The sequence below is a fragment of the Pteronotus mesoamericanus genome, unplaced genomic scaffold, assembly GCF_021234165.1.
Source record: "Pteronotus mesoamericanus isolate MK-2021 breed Mesoamerican mustached bat unplaced genomic scaffold, CSHL_Meso_final contig_181, whole genome shotgun sequence".
Taxonomy (NCBI): domain Eukaryota; kingdom Metazoa; phylum Chordata; class Mammalia; order Chiroptera; family Mormoopidae; genus Pteronotus; species Pteronotus mesoamericanus.
This window is the reverse complement of record NW_026555077.1, coordinates 6,604,359-6,616,429: the sequence shown is the minus strand read 5'-3', so window position 1 is coordinate 6,616,429 and position 12,071 is coordinate 6,604,359.

Genomic DNA, 12,071 nt, shown 5'->3' with positions numbered 1-12,071 from the left:
TTATCAATATAAAGGGAATAATAAATTCCTTACTTCAAGGCTTGGACGATTGAGTGAATAGATCACGGTCAAATGTTTTTAGGTTAAAAAAGTTAAATATGATGATTTTGCATGGATTAATTCTCCAGATGCAAAGGTATATGTACCACATGGTGAGATATTCACTAGTTATAAATAGAGGACACAGCAGTTACTCACTCTTGAAATATACGATTCAAAGCAGTTAAAATTTGGACATATGCCTGAAAACCACCTGCAGACAAAAATACTTCAGAGAGACTCAGGAACTGGGCATATCAACGGCAAAAACTCTGTTCCGGTTTCCACACCTCCCCTGAGGACAAATGCTCCTTATAAAGTAGCTTCTAGAAACAAATGCAAAAGAAGTGGAGGAATCCATTCACCTTAATCCTGTCAGAATCTTACAATCAATTCTGTTCACAGAAAGCATAAATTAAATTTTATTACTTTTGTTTGTATTAGAGTGATATAGGTTATCCTTGATTAAGTTATATATTTACAATTAAAGCACAAAGAAAATAACTTAGGTAAATGTTGTTACAAAGATCAACTTAGAATATGGACAGCTTACCCTCTTCAGTGGTAGCATACTTATTTTCAAAACCTTGAAAATTTTCTTAATATTACTATCATTTTAAATTTCATTTTAATTGACATGGAGTAACGTATAAATCCACAATTATCTGGAAGGTAATACATAAAACAGTGAAAGAAAAAAATGGATTTACAAGTCTAGGAAGTGTAGAGTCCCAAACAAGATGAACCCAAAGAGGCCCACACCAAGTCACATAATTGAAATGGCAAATGTTAAAGACAAAGAAAGAAACTTAAAAATAGCAAGACAAAGGCAGTTAGTTACCTATAAGGGAGCTTTCATAAGACTGTAAGTGATTTCTCAACAGAAACTTTGCAGTCCAGAAAGGATTATCACAAAGTATTCAAAGCAATGCAAAGCAAGATTACTCTACCCAGCAAAGTTATCATTTAGAATCAAAAGATAGATAAAGAGATCTCCAAAGTATATAAAGAACACACATAGCTTGACTCCAGGAAGACAAACAACCCAATTAAAAAATGGGCAAAGGACCAGAACAGACACTTCTCCAAGGAGGACATACACAGAACCCAGAGATATATGAAAGGATGCTCAGCATCACTAGCCACCAGAGAAATACAAATTAAAATCACAATGGGATGCCACTTCACACCCATCAGAATAACCACCATAAACAAACCAACAAACAAGAAGGGCTGGCTAGGTTGTGGAGAAAATGGAACTCTAGTGCACTGTTGGTGGGAAAGAAGACTGGTGCCGCCACTGTGGAAAACAGTTTGGAATTTCCTCAAAAAACTAAAAATGGAACTCCCTTTTGACCCAGAGATTCCACTGCTGGGACTATACCCTAAGAATCCCAAAACACCAATTCAAAAGAACCTACGCACCCCAATGTTCATAGCGGCACAATTTACAATAGCCAAGTGCTGGAAGCAACCTAAGTGCCCATCTCCACAAGGAATACCAGTGGTTCAAAATTAACAGCAATGAGAATCAAATTTTGTGGTCTGATCTCTGTTGCTATGATGATGGAAGTGCCTCTAAGGTTAGAAATGAAAGATTTGTTTGTTAGTCTTCTTTTTCTTTGTTTCTTTGCTCTTTATTCAAAATGAGTTTTATTTTTTTTTTAATTTTGTTAAATTTTAAGTAGTAATTACAAATGTTTTAAAAAATTAGAAAATATAGAATAATCTGTGTCCCAATTCTTCCTACCTCCAGTCCCATTTATCTGAAATGAACTCTTAACTTTCTAGTTTTCTTTCTTTCTTTTTTTTTTTTCCATTTTCACCAGTAACTTTATTGCTTTGGGTATTTTGAGTATGTCAGCTATTGCCTGCTATTGGCTTCTAGCGGGTTGAGGCCAGGGGTGCTGCTAAACACCTTCCAATGCAAAATGAGTTTTAACTAAAACATTACATGCTCACCGAAGACGAGAAACAACTCTGAGATCTGGATCAGTGAGTTTTTATGTTCTCCTTAGATTTGACCTTGGTAAAGGTACAGACCTGAAGCTGCAAGGGTCATGTGCGTCTCAGTGTTCGTAACTGAGGAAACTCATTACCCCTTGTGTAAGAGTTTGAAATACTTTTGTTCCTCATAAGTATATACAGTTTTGACTTTAACTTTTCTTAAAGGAACTCTATATTAACTTTTTATAGAAACAGTAAGGCAAACATTAATTAAAAGTTACATAAGATTTCCAGGGTTGGAAAAAGAAGAAAATGGTTTCTATCAACTTGAATATGCTAGTCTTAAGCAAAGAAAACAAACCTCTCAAAATTGGCTAACTCGGAACCACTTTATATTAGAATTCACTTTATATAATCAAAATGAATCTTTGGTAAATCTAGACTGGTTTTATTAATTTGGTTAAAGGACTATTTATCTTTTCTCTGATTTTATTTATTTAAATTATGATGCAAACATGTATCATTCTAAAATGCGTTAGACTTGTTTCTCATAAAAATTAGTTAATATGAACTTTCTAAATTGTACATTGGTATCCAGGTTATATAAATTAATAGTAATCCTACATTAATTTTTATTATCAAAAATATATTAAAATAATTAGATTTGTTTCATATGTTTCTTATTTATTAATTGGATCAACACTGTTATATGATCCATTAGGAAAAAGATGTCAGCTTTATCTTGCTTAGGTTAATATATACAAGTAAAAGTTATTAATATAAATATATTTTAAAGATTATATCATTCATAAGATGTATTAGAGTTCCCTGGAGATGTATCAATGCCTTCATTGTACATAATATATTCTTACCTGAACAGGACACATTCATTGCTTAAGAGAGAATTATTCATTTCTCTACAAAACAGTCTTATTCTAATATTCATTCTGATATTGTTGGTTACTATAATGAGATAATTTCTGTTCAGTCTTATCAACAGGCTGCTTCTAGTACTTTCTGCCTCATGCTTACCTTAAGCCCCTGGTACAAACTACAGATTTTGTTGAGTTTTTAATAATGAAGGGCAGTTTCAAAGCCTTGTTTTAAAAAAAAAAAAAACCTATGCCAGGTGTTTTTAACTATAGTTATATCAAGAAAAATACTTATGTATATGGGCTTCTGAGTTGTCATTGCATAGAAACTGTCAGACTCTACTGAGAACTGGTCAGGATTTTCTTTCCCTTTATACTTGAGAAACAGATGACTCTTGAGAGCAGCCTGCTGGCTCCAGATCCAGTGGAACAAGAATTAATTAAGAAGAACTGAATGGAACACTGAGGGATATCTAATTGTAGTTACATTATTTTTTTTTTAAAGTATGATGGTATTGTTGCTAGATGGTCACTATTCAGTTTTGATGAATAGGTAATAAGCCTTCTTCTTAACCCATTGGTAGCCCTGTATTCAATAGACTATTCTTTTGAAAAGTAAAATAAAATTTTCTTTAAGTAATATATTTCCCCTAACCCCTCAGAATTCAGAAGCAATACATCTGTAGAGTCTCTTTACTTCCAGTGGCAATACAGTTATTTTCAGATTTAATAAGAATTGCCATCCTGTTTACAAGAATATAACTGCACAAATTGATTGTATAACCAAAGACATAACTGTGTGTCAAATTTTATTTGATCACATATGATAATCCCCCTATTAAGAAACAGTATTGTACTTCAAATATGGATTAATGCCTATAAAGCCCTCCTAGGAAACTGTTAACATGGTCAGGTTTCAGGCCTTACAGGTAGCAAAGCTTACTTTCTTCAAGAATGGAAACCAAGACCTAGGGGGATCTTGAGGAGACAGGAATTTAACTTTAATTATATGTACTGCAAATGAAATATGTGGATAGAATTTTGGGGGGACTAGCTCTTGGGACCCAAATTAAGAGTCAACAAAAGTAATTAAAAAGAAATATCTGGAATAATAGAGAATACATAAAATGCAACCTTAGATTTAGAAATTTCCAAATAAAAATTAACTCTCTGCCTATATAAGGAAAAAAGAATCCCAAGAGGATACTTATGAGAAAATGAATAGTAATCATTGTTTGGGAACCTATATGAATATTTCTTATTCATTTTTTTAGTAGCTGTTTAATAGTGCCAGCTATATAATTTGTGGGGGGCATTGCTAAATGAAAATGTGGAGTCCCTGATCAAAAAGCTGTATATGTGCTATCAGTAGGTCAGAAATATATAGCTTTCTCTCCTTGGATATTTCTTTTCTTGATTTTTCATGCTGACTTTATTTGTTACTTAATTACATTATAAATAAACATTTTACATTATTGCCATGAATTGTATTTTTACCATTCATCATTACATCACACACTGTTAACATCGTCAGGTTTCAGGCCTTACAGGTAGCAAAGCTTACTTTCTTCAAGAATGGAAACCAAGACCTAGGGGGATCTTGAGCAGATCAATTGGGGGATCAATTGACCAGAGATGACGGAATTTGCATTCTTCTGCATAATTACTTTCTTCAGGGACAGCTTTTCCAGCCTAAGAAACCACCTGCCCTGTGTGTTCTCTCTCCGGGAGGCCACGGGAACGCCTCGCTGCCTTACCTGTCCTTCCTGGAGCTAAAAAGAGCTGTATTTTTGGAAGTGTTGGGGGTGAACAGAGGATCCCCCAAAGAACTGATGTGTGTTAAAAACCCAGTGAGGAACAATTGGTGATTTTTATGCAGAAACTAAATAATTCTTAATAAATAAATCTCTATTTTGGAATCAAAAAAAAAAAATTAAAAAAAATACAAAAAATACTTTTTGGGGGGGGGAAATAGAAGGTTTATTAGAGTACTTTTGGACTCAAGCAACAAAATATCCAATTAACAACAGGTATGTACACACAGTAACAATAAGGAGTGGATAGATAAGTGCACTGGGGGTGGTTAAACTGCTGGGCAATCTCATGTGTCTGGGCTCTCTGTCAGCTTCTCTGGTCTTCAACTCTTGGTTGCAACGGTTGCAGTAGCTCAATAACAGCTTCACAGGAGGAGAAGCAGTGAGGAAGGGCCAGTGGCTTTCTTTCCATGAATAGTCTCTATCAGGGAAAAGTAAGTATTTCCTAGAAGTCTGCTGCAACTGCTTTTCTGCCTCACTGACCAGCACTGCAGGACTTTCCTGTGCCCGAGTTATTCCTCAATGTTCTTCTTCGGTGGTCAGCCATCTATTCAATGTCTCTTCTTTCCTTTTTCCCTTCTTCCCATAGTCTTTCAAATCCCTGTCACTGCCTAGAAATGTCTTAGAAAGAAGTTTCATGTTTTTTTAGTTATGATCCTGGGCACTTGGTGTTCCTGGACGTTTGTCTTCAAACTAAATTAATGAATTACAGAGCAGATCTTCTGGGGTATGTAGAGTTTCAGTGATGGGTCTGGCTTCCTGGAAGATCACAGCCAGTTTTAAATACAAAAGAGTATTTGACTTGCAGCAGAATGACTAAAATTTCATAGTTCTTATTCCACAGTGTGTATATAAACATACATTTCTTTTTTCCAGGACAGTAGAAATGCTACATAGAATTAATCAACTTTAAATTTCACTTCCAGATATGTGCAACTCTTACCAGCACTCCCTATCTGTTGTGTCCTGAATAAGAAAGGGCAGAAAAGGAAAGCGATATGGGTTGCCTGTTATTCCCTTTCTTTCCACTTCTTAATTTTCAGTTCAAGTGGTGGGCTCATAGATGAAGTAACATGAGCTAGAGAGAATGTGACAAGAGTTTTGGCATTGGCATTTCTCGGGCAACTATTGCCTTCTTTCGGTGTTTAAAGCAAGTTCTGGTTTGAATGGAAGTTATGGCTTCTCAAGGCTGTCAGTGTCCGTCTTTCTAACTCCTATATATGACCTTACCTTACACTGGTTCTGGGTCCTACCGTTCCCCCCCGCACTGCGGACTGACCAGCATTCTGGGTGTGGGGGGCATTGTGAATGCTGTAAGCAATGGAAAGACTAGAACAGCGGACATGCGCATTGCACAAGTCTCTTATTCCTTTGGGCTTTATTTACATTACAAAAGATAATCTTTTTTTCAAAGATAAAGATACCAAGATTTTCAAATAGCAGAGCACTGAGTTAGGTATGGAACCCAACTGAACACTGGGTCTTCTTTGGTTGCATAGGTCAGGTGCTTGAAACCAGTTCTTTGTATTATCATCAATCATAATATGCATGCACAAATGTTAAAGCAGTTAGTTTCAGCTAAGACACCAGGCATTACAGGCTATAATAAATTCTCCCTCTCTTCCTTTCTCTTTCTTTCTTTCTTTCTTTCTTTCTTTCTTTCTTTCTTTCTTTCTTTCTTTCTTTCTTTCTTTCTTTCTTTCTTTCTTTCTTTCTTTCTTTCTTTCTTTTTCATTCTCTTTCCTTCCTTCCTTCCTTCCTTCTTCCTTCCTTCTTTCTTCCTTCCTTCCTTCTTTCCTCCCTTCCTTCCTTCCTTTCTTTCTTTCCTTCCTGGAAATTCCTTTCCAAGCCCTTTCATTTCCCCACCATGAATGAAAGTGGGGTGTCTTTACCTTAAGTCATGAAGAGGTCTCAGACGAACCACATGACAAGCCACATATGTATTCCCTGCATTGGCAACTCTGTGACCTTGCACCTGATTCATGCCTGAAAAGGCTAACAAAGTCAAGAGTAAGGCAAAAGAGATAATAAAGAGCTATATCTGGAAATAGTAAGTTTTCCATTCATGGTGAAATAATTCAACAATTGTTTTCCATAGACCATATGTGGCCACTAAGGGTCATGCAAGAAGAAATGTGTTCTGCCCCAGATGATTGTCTCGAAGGGTAAAGGGACTCCCATACTGAGAGTGTGTGTGGAGTGGATGGCAAGAAAAAAAATCAAGTAGAGACCTGAGAATCCAAGAGACTCTAACAAATGCACTGTCAGGGATCAAATTAACCACATTAAAATGTGGAATTGGAATGCCAAGTTAATATGAGAGCCACAACCAATTTGTAAATCTAGCTTCCTCTGTACCTTTAAGCTCACCAAGATATCACAACTTTTTTTCTTTAAGCAGATGCCTCTTGATTTCTGAACATCAAAGAGCTGTCTCACTTTCTGAGATAAAAGCAAGACCTTAATACTCAGTGGCAAATATGCAGTAGTAACCATGTTGTTTTCAATTTGGAAAAACCTGGGAAGAACTGTAGATTAGTTTAAGAGACCATTTCAACCATCTCTGCCTTCTATGCTTCAATTACACTTAATATAACACACTAGCATTAGTACCAGCTCAAATTCTATGCTGAACTAGGGATACAAGCAATCAATATGTCTGTCCCTTCTTTCACCATGCTCTATGAAAGTTTAACAGTGATTTCCAAAAGAGATTAAAAATACTGTCATTGCCATTATCAATTTATAGAATCCCAGACTAACAACAACATGAAATAAAGTATCTCCTTAATGACACAGTCTCTCTTGTTAACAGTTCTTTTTTTCTACATCAAGTCTCACATTCAATATTGATTTCTGATGTAATGAGTTCTTTTTTAAAATGAGATTTTTTTTTCTAAAGCACCATTTAGATTGTAATCTCCTCCAGGGCAAACAGTATAAACCCAGGATTTTTTATGTACTCAAGAGCTTCTAAAATTGTATTCTGTGTGTGGTACACACTTAATTAATTTTGATGGACCACCTGCCTATAAAAATCTGTACAAAGTAATCCACTGCTCTGTGAAAACTCACATTTGAGTCCCCAGAGATCACCACTGCCCTAAAGGATAGTGAAAAAGTAGGGGAGGGAAGAAGTAAAAGGTTAATGGTCATTCTCATTGTAGCAGGTATTCAAGAGAGATTGGGCATAGCTATGCCTTGCCACATCATACACAACATTTAGTACTACTTCTGGATCCAGTTTGCCATAAGGTGACTGCTCTTTTGTTTTTATGAGAAGACAAGGAGATTTAACACCAGAAACTGCATTTATTTTATTAACTAATGCAGAGCCACAGACTCTCAGAATTTTATATATATATATATATACATAAAATATATATAATATATATAATGTGTGTGTGTGTGTGTATATATATATACCATATATATTATATAGAGACATACAAAGAGAGAGAGAGATTTTTTCGTGAATTTTTAAAAATCAGTGACTGAAGTTACATGCCGCTATATTTTAGTGGGGGGAAAAAGTGTACATGGAAATTAAAATGGATAATGAAAATAGATTTACTAGATTAACAAAACAGGGTAAAAACAAACACAAAATAAATTTCAGACTTCCATAATTACATAGAACATTTGAATTAGAAAACCTTAAACACTCCTTTTGTGAATGGAATTAAGATGAGCAGACTTCTCATTTCCTAAAAAAAAATCTTTTCTTGAGAATTTTTAATGCTGCACCAATCTTTTTGGTTTTCCAGAAATATTGTGGGTCCTTCAAATTCAACAAGCTTGGATCAAAAGTGTGTGTGTGTGTCTTTTTTGCCTTTAAGTGTTGATCGATTAATTTTTTCCTCCTCAAATGAAAGAGATAATGCTCTATCACAGGGACCAGCAAACATTTTATATAATATAAAAGGCCCAAAGAAAATATTTTTGACTCTAATGGCTTTACATTCTCTGTTGTAACTACTTGCCACTGTCATTGTAGCATAAAATCACATAAACAAAATTAAAGTGAAAGGATATGATTCTGTTCCAATAAAATGTAATTTACAAAAACAAATAGTAGAGCAGATTTGGTTTGTGAGGCTGTAGTTTTCTAACTCCTGCTCTGTAGTTACAATCTCACAAATAAGTATTTCCATGGGATATATTGCATTTTAACTCAGTGGGTACTTAGAAATGAAGGAGACACTGTATAAGCTATAGAATCAGACAAATCAACAAGGCAAATGATTCTAGACTAGATGAATTACTCTGGATTCTAAACATCAATATGGCTATCTTTTGATGGTGAATTTACAAGCAATAGGGTTATAAACACATCCTGAAATCAAGTAGTGTTTCCTAAGAAATATGACATAAACTTTAATCTATGCTCATATATATTTAAACCACATAAAACCTTTATTTTTTATTAAGAGAATATTTACAGTGCAGATAGCACCTGCTTTTATGCCAAATTTCCTATAGAAGTGTAGTAAATAATAATAAAATAAAAATCCATGAATTCCCATTCTTCTAGTATTTGTTTAACTGAATAGATTTGAATATTTGAATAATTCAAGCTACTCTTAACTTCCCAATTCACCCTTACCCTCCAATAGCCTAGATTAATGGTATGAGGTATAAGACTCCTAGACAGGCTGAAATCAAGGACACAGCCCTTGATAGCTAATATTTTTTCATCAACATTGAAATAGTTTATAATACTGAAAACACATAAAGTACATTTATTTTTATGACTTCCTGTTTTCAAATATATATGTGTTAACCCATTTGAACAGTTGCCACTGGATCACTAATAAAAAAAAGAAAAAAAAACCCTCAGGTTTTAAACTGTCACTTTATATCCCACTATTAAGAATAAAAAACCAAAAGGAGTTACATTTTAGAGGATAATAAATAAATCGATTTTTAAAACATTTTTCAAATGCTGTAAACATATTAAGTAAAAGAAAATATTATTAGAAATGTAAGGCACAATTTCATATAAAGTTGTATTACCAGCAGTGTTATTGCCGTATAATTCTAGGCACACTATTGGATACCCTTAGGAATTTATCTGAATCTTTATTATCTGAAACAACAGAATGGCAAGGTGATTCTTGGCTGCTTTTTACTTAGATTAAAAGATAGTGTGTGTGTGTGTGTGTGTGTGTGTGTGTGTGTGTGTGTGTCCCCAACAGGGATAAATCAACAGAACTTTTAAATTTTTTTTCACTTTGGCACACTTATCAGTCTTTCAGTTAAGTGTTCTTATTTATATGTATACCGAAACAGAAACCCAAATTTGAATAAACTCCATTTTAAATGATGAACTAAATATATTTCAGTATTTGTCAGTCTCCGGTTGGCTAGCTAATATTCAAATCAAAATCAGAATGCTCATGAAAACCAAATGCAATCTAAAGAGCAACATCTTAATCCTGAGAAATTGTCTCTGATTTTTTAATTGTAAAATTAGGTTATTTTATTAGAATAATAAATTATTCATAAGGTGTATATATGATGAAAATAAAATCTGTACCTCTCCAGTTGTAAAAAGTCACACATAAAGTTAGAGCTTAATTTTCTTACCAGTTTTCTCTACTGTTTTGTTGATCTAATTATTTATGGTATTCAATTTGCATATATATTTGACACCATTTATGAATGCCTATGACCTACTTTTATGTCTTTAAGTGGCTTTTATATGTTATGTTTCATCCTCTTCCACATAGTTGTTTGTAATAAGCCAATAATTCATTCTCATTCTAATGTCTTTGTATGATCATTCAAGTGTCTAAAGATAATAGTCTTCATCACCATTAGGCTTAATGAGAGCTATTGTATACATTCATGAAAAATATTTTCTTCTTCTCTTTAGAAAATAGTTAGAGGAAAATAATAATTGAGATTTTTTTCTGATTGCCAATAGTCAAACTAATACAGTAAAACATCAGCCTCCAATTTACATTTTAAAATGAGTGTTAAAGACAGAGTATTCAGTGTGCCTTCAATAATAAAAGCACAAATAGCATCTTCAAAAACAATTTTCCCCGACTTTGAGAGTTCAAATACACTTAATGGTAGTTGACAGAAATAGATTCATTTGGGATATTTTTAACCAGAAATTATGTCTCCCTTCTGGTTTAAATGACTAGACTCATGAAAACATAATTTTTTCATTTGCTAAAATCAGAATTTAAAAGTTACTTTTATTGCCAAAAGCAGAAAACATGGGTGAAGACAAGTGACATTACTTTTGCTAAGTTTGCTTCAAATGAGTACATCAAAAAGCCAAATTAAATGTGTTAAATATGAAACTTAGACATCAACAACAGTGAGTTACCCTGTTCACTTTTGGTTGGTAAAGCATTAAAGAAATGGTTTAAATTAATGGAAAACAACAACATCAATAACATATTAAGGCAAGATCCAATACAATCATGTGAAAAAATAACAGTAAAAACATCAACCATATCCACACAACAAAAATTAAGACATTTATATTATTTTAGGTCCTCAAAGACATTTTTTAAATGTGCAACAGCTTCCACATACAGTTGATAGCATAGAAATAAAATATTTAAAAATACCTATAAATAACTGCATATCTCGTAAAACATTACCAGTTCATAAACTTTAATAATGGGGGAAGTTGGGCATTTATTTAAATTAAAAATAAATTAATGAAGCAGGAGGTATAAATAAACTTCACTAAACCAATGCAGCAATGAATCTTTGAAGGACTTCAACAATTTTAATTCAATTAGGAGTATTAGCAAATAGAGAACTGAAACTGTTAAAAGATCTAATGAAAACAACTCTATGGAGACTGGATGAAAACTATATATAATAATAAAATTTATCTTTATTAGGTGCTATGTGTCAGATACATGATTAAATCAGTTGATTGTTTTGTGTATTCTGCATTGTGATCCTAGGAGACAGGTGCTATCAATGTCTGTACTTTCTACAGATAGAAGCTAAAGAACAGATATTTTAAAAAACTTACCAATATACCAAAGTGTGGGAGACAAATGGTAGAACCAGATTTGAAAGTGGAAATATCAAAAACTGCCTGAGAAGCTTTTGAAGAATCTTAATTTTCTGTAAATAATAGACACTGAAGGTAAGTAATACATTAGCTATTTTATCTCTTCCAATTCTTTATCTATCAGTCAGAGATCTGGACAAAAAGAGATGCTTCCTCAAAAGATTTAGCCAAAGTGATTGTAATGAAGAGATCATTTACAAGGTTTGGGCAAGGCTATGAGAACAAAGGAAAACTGGAGAAGCAGAGGGGAATTAGTGCAGGGGAGGCTGTGGTCTGCTCAGCTCTCTCCTGGGTTATAATTTACTCCTTCCAGATACAAAGAGTACTAGGCTGAGGATTCGCAAAGAT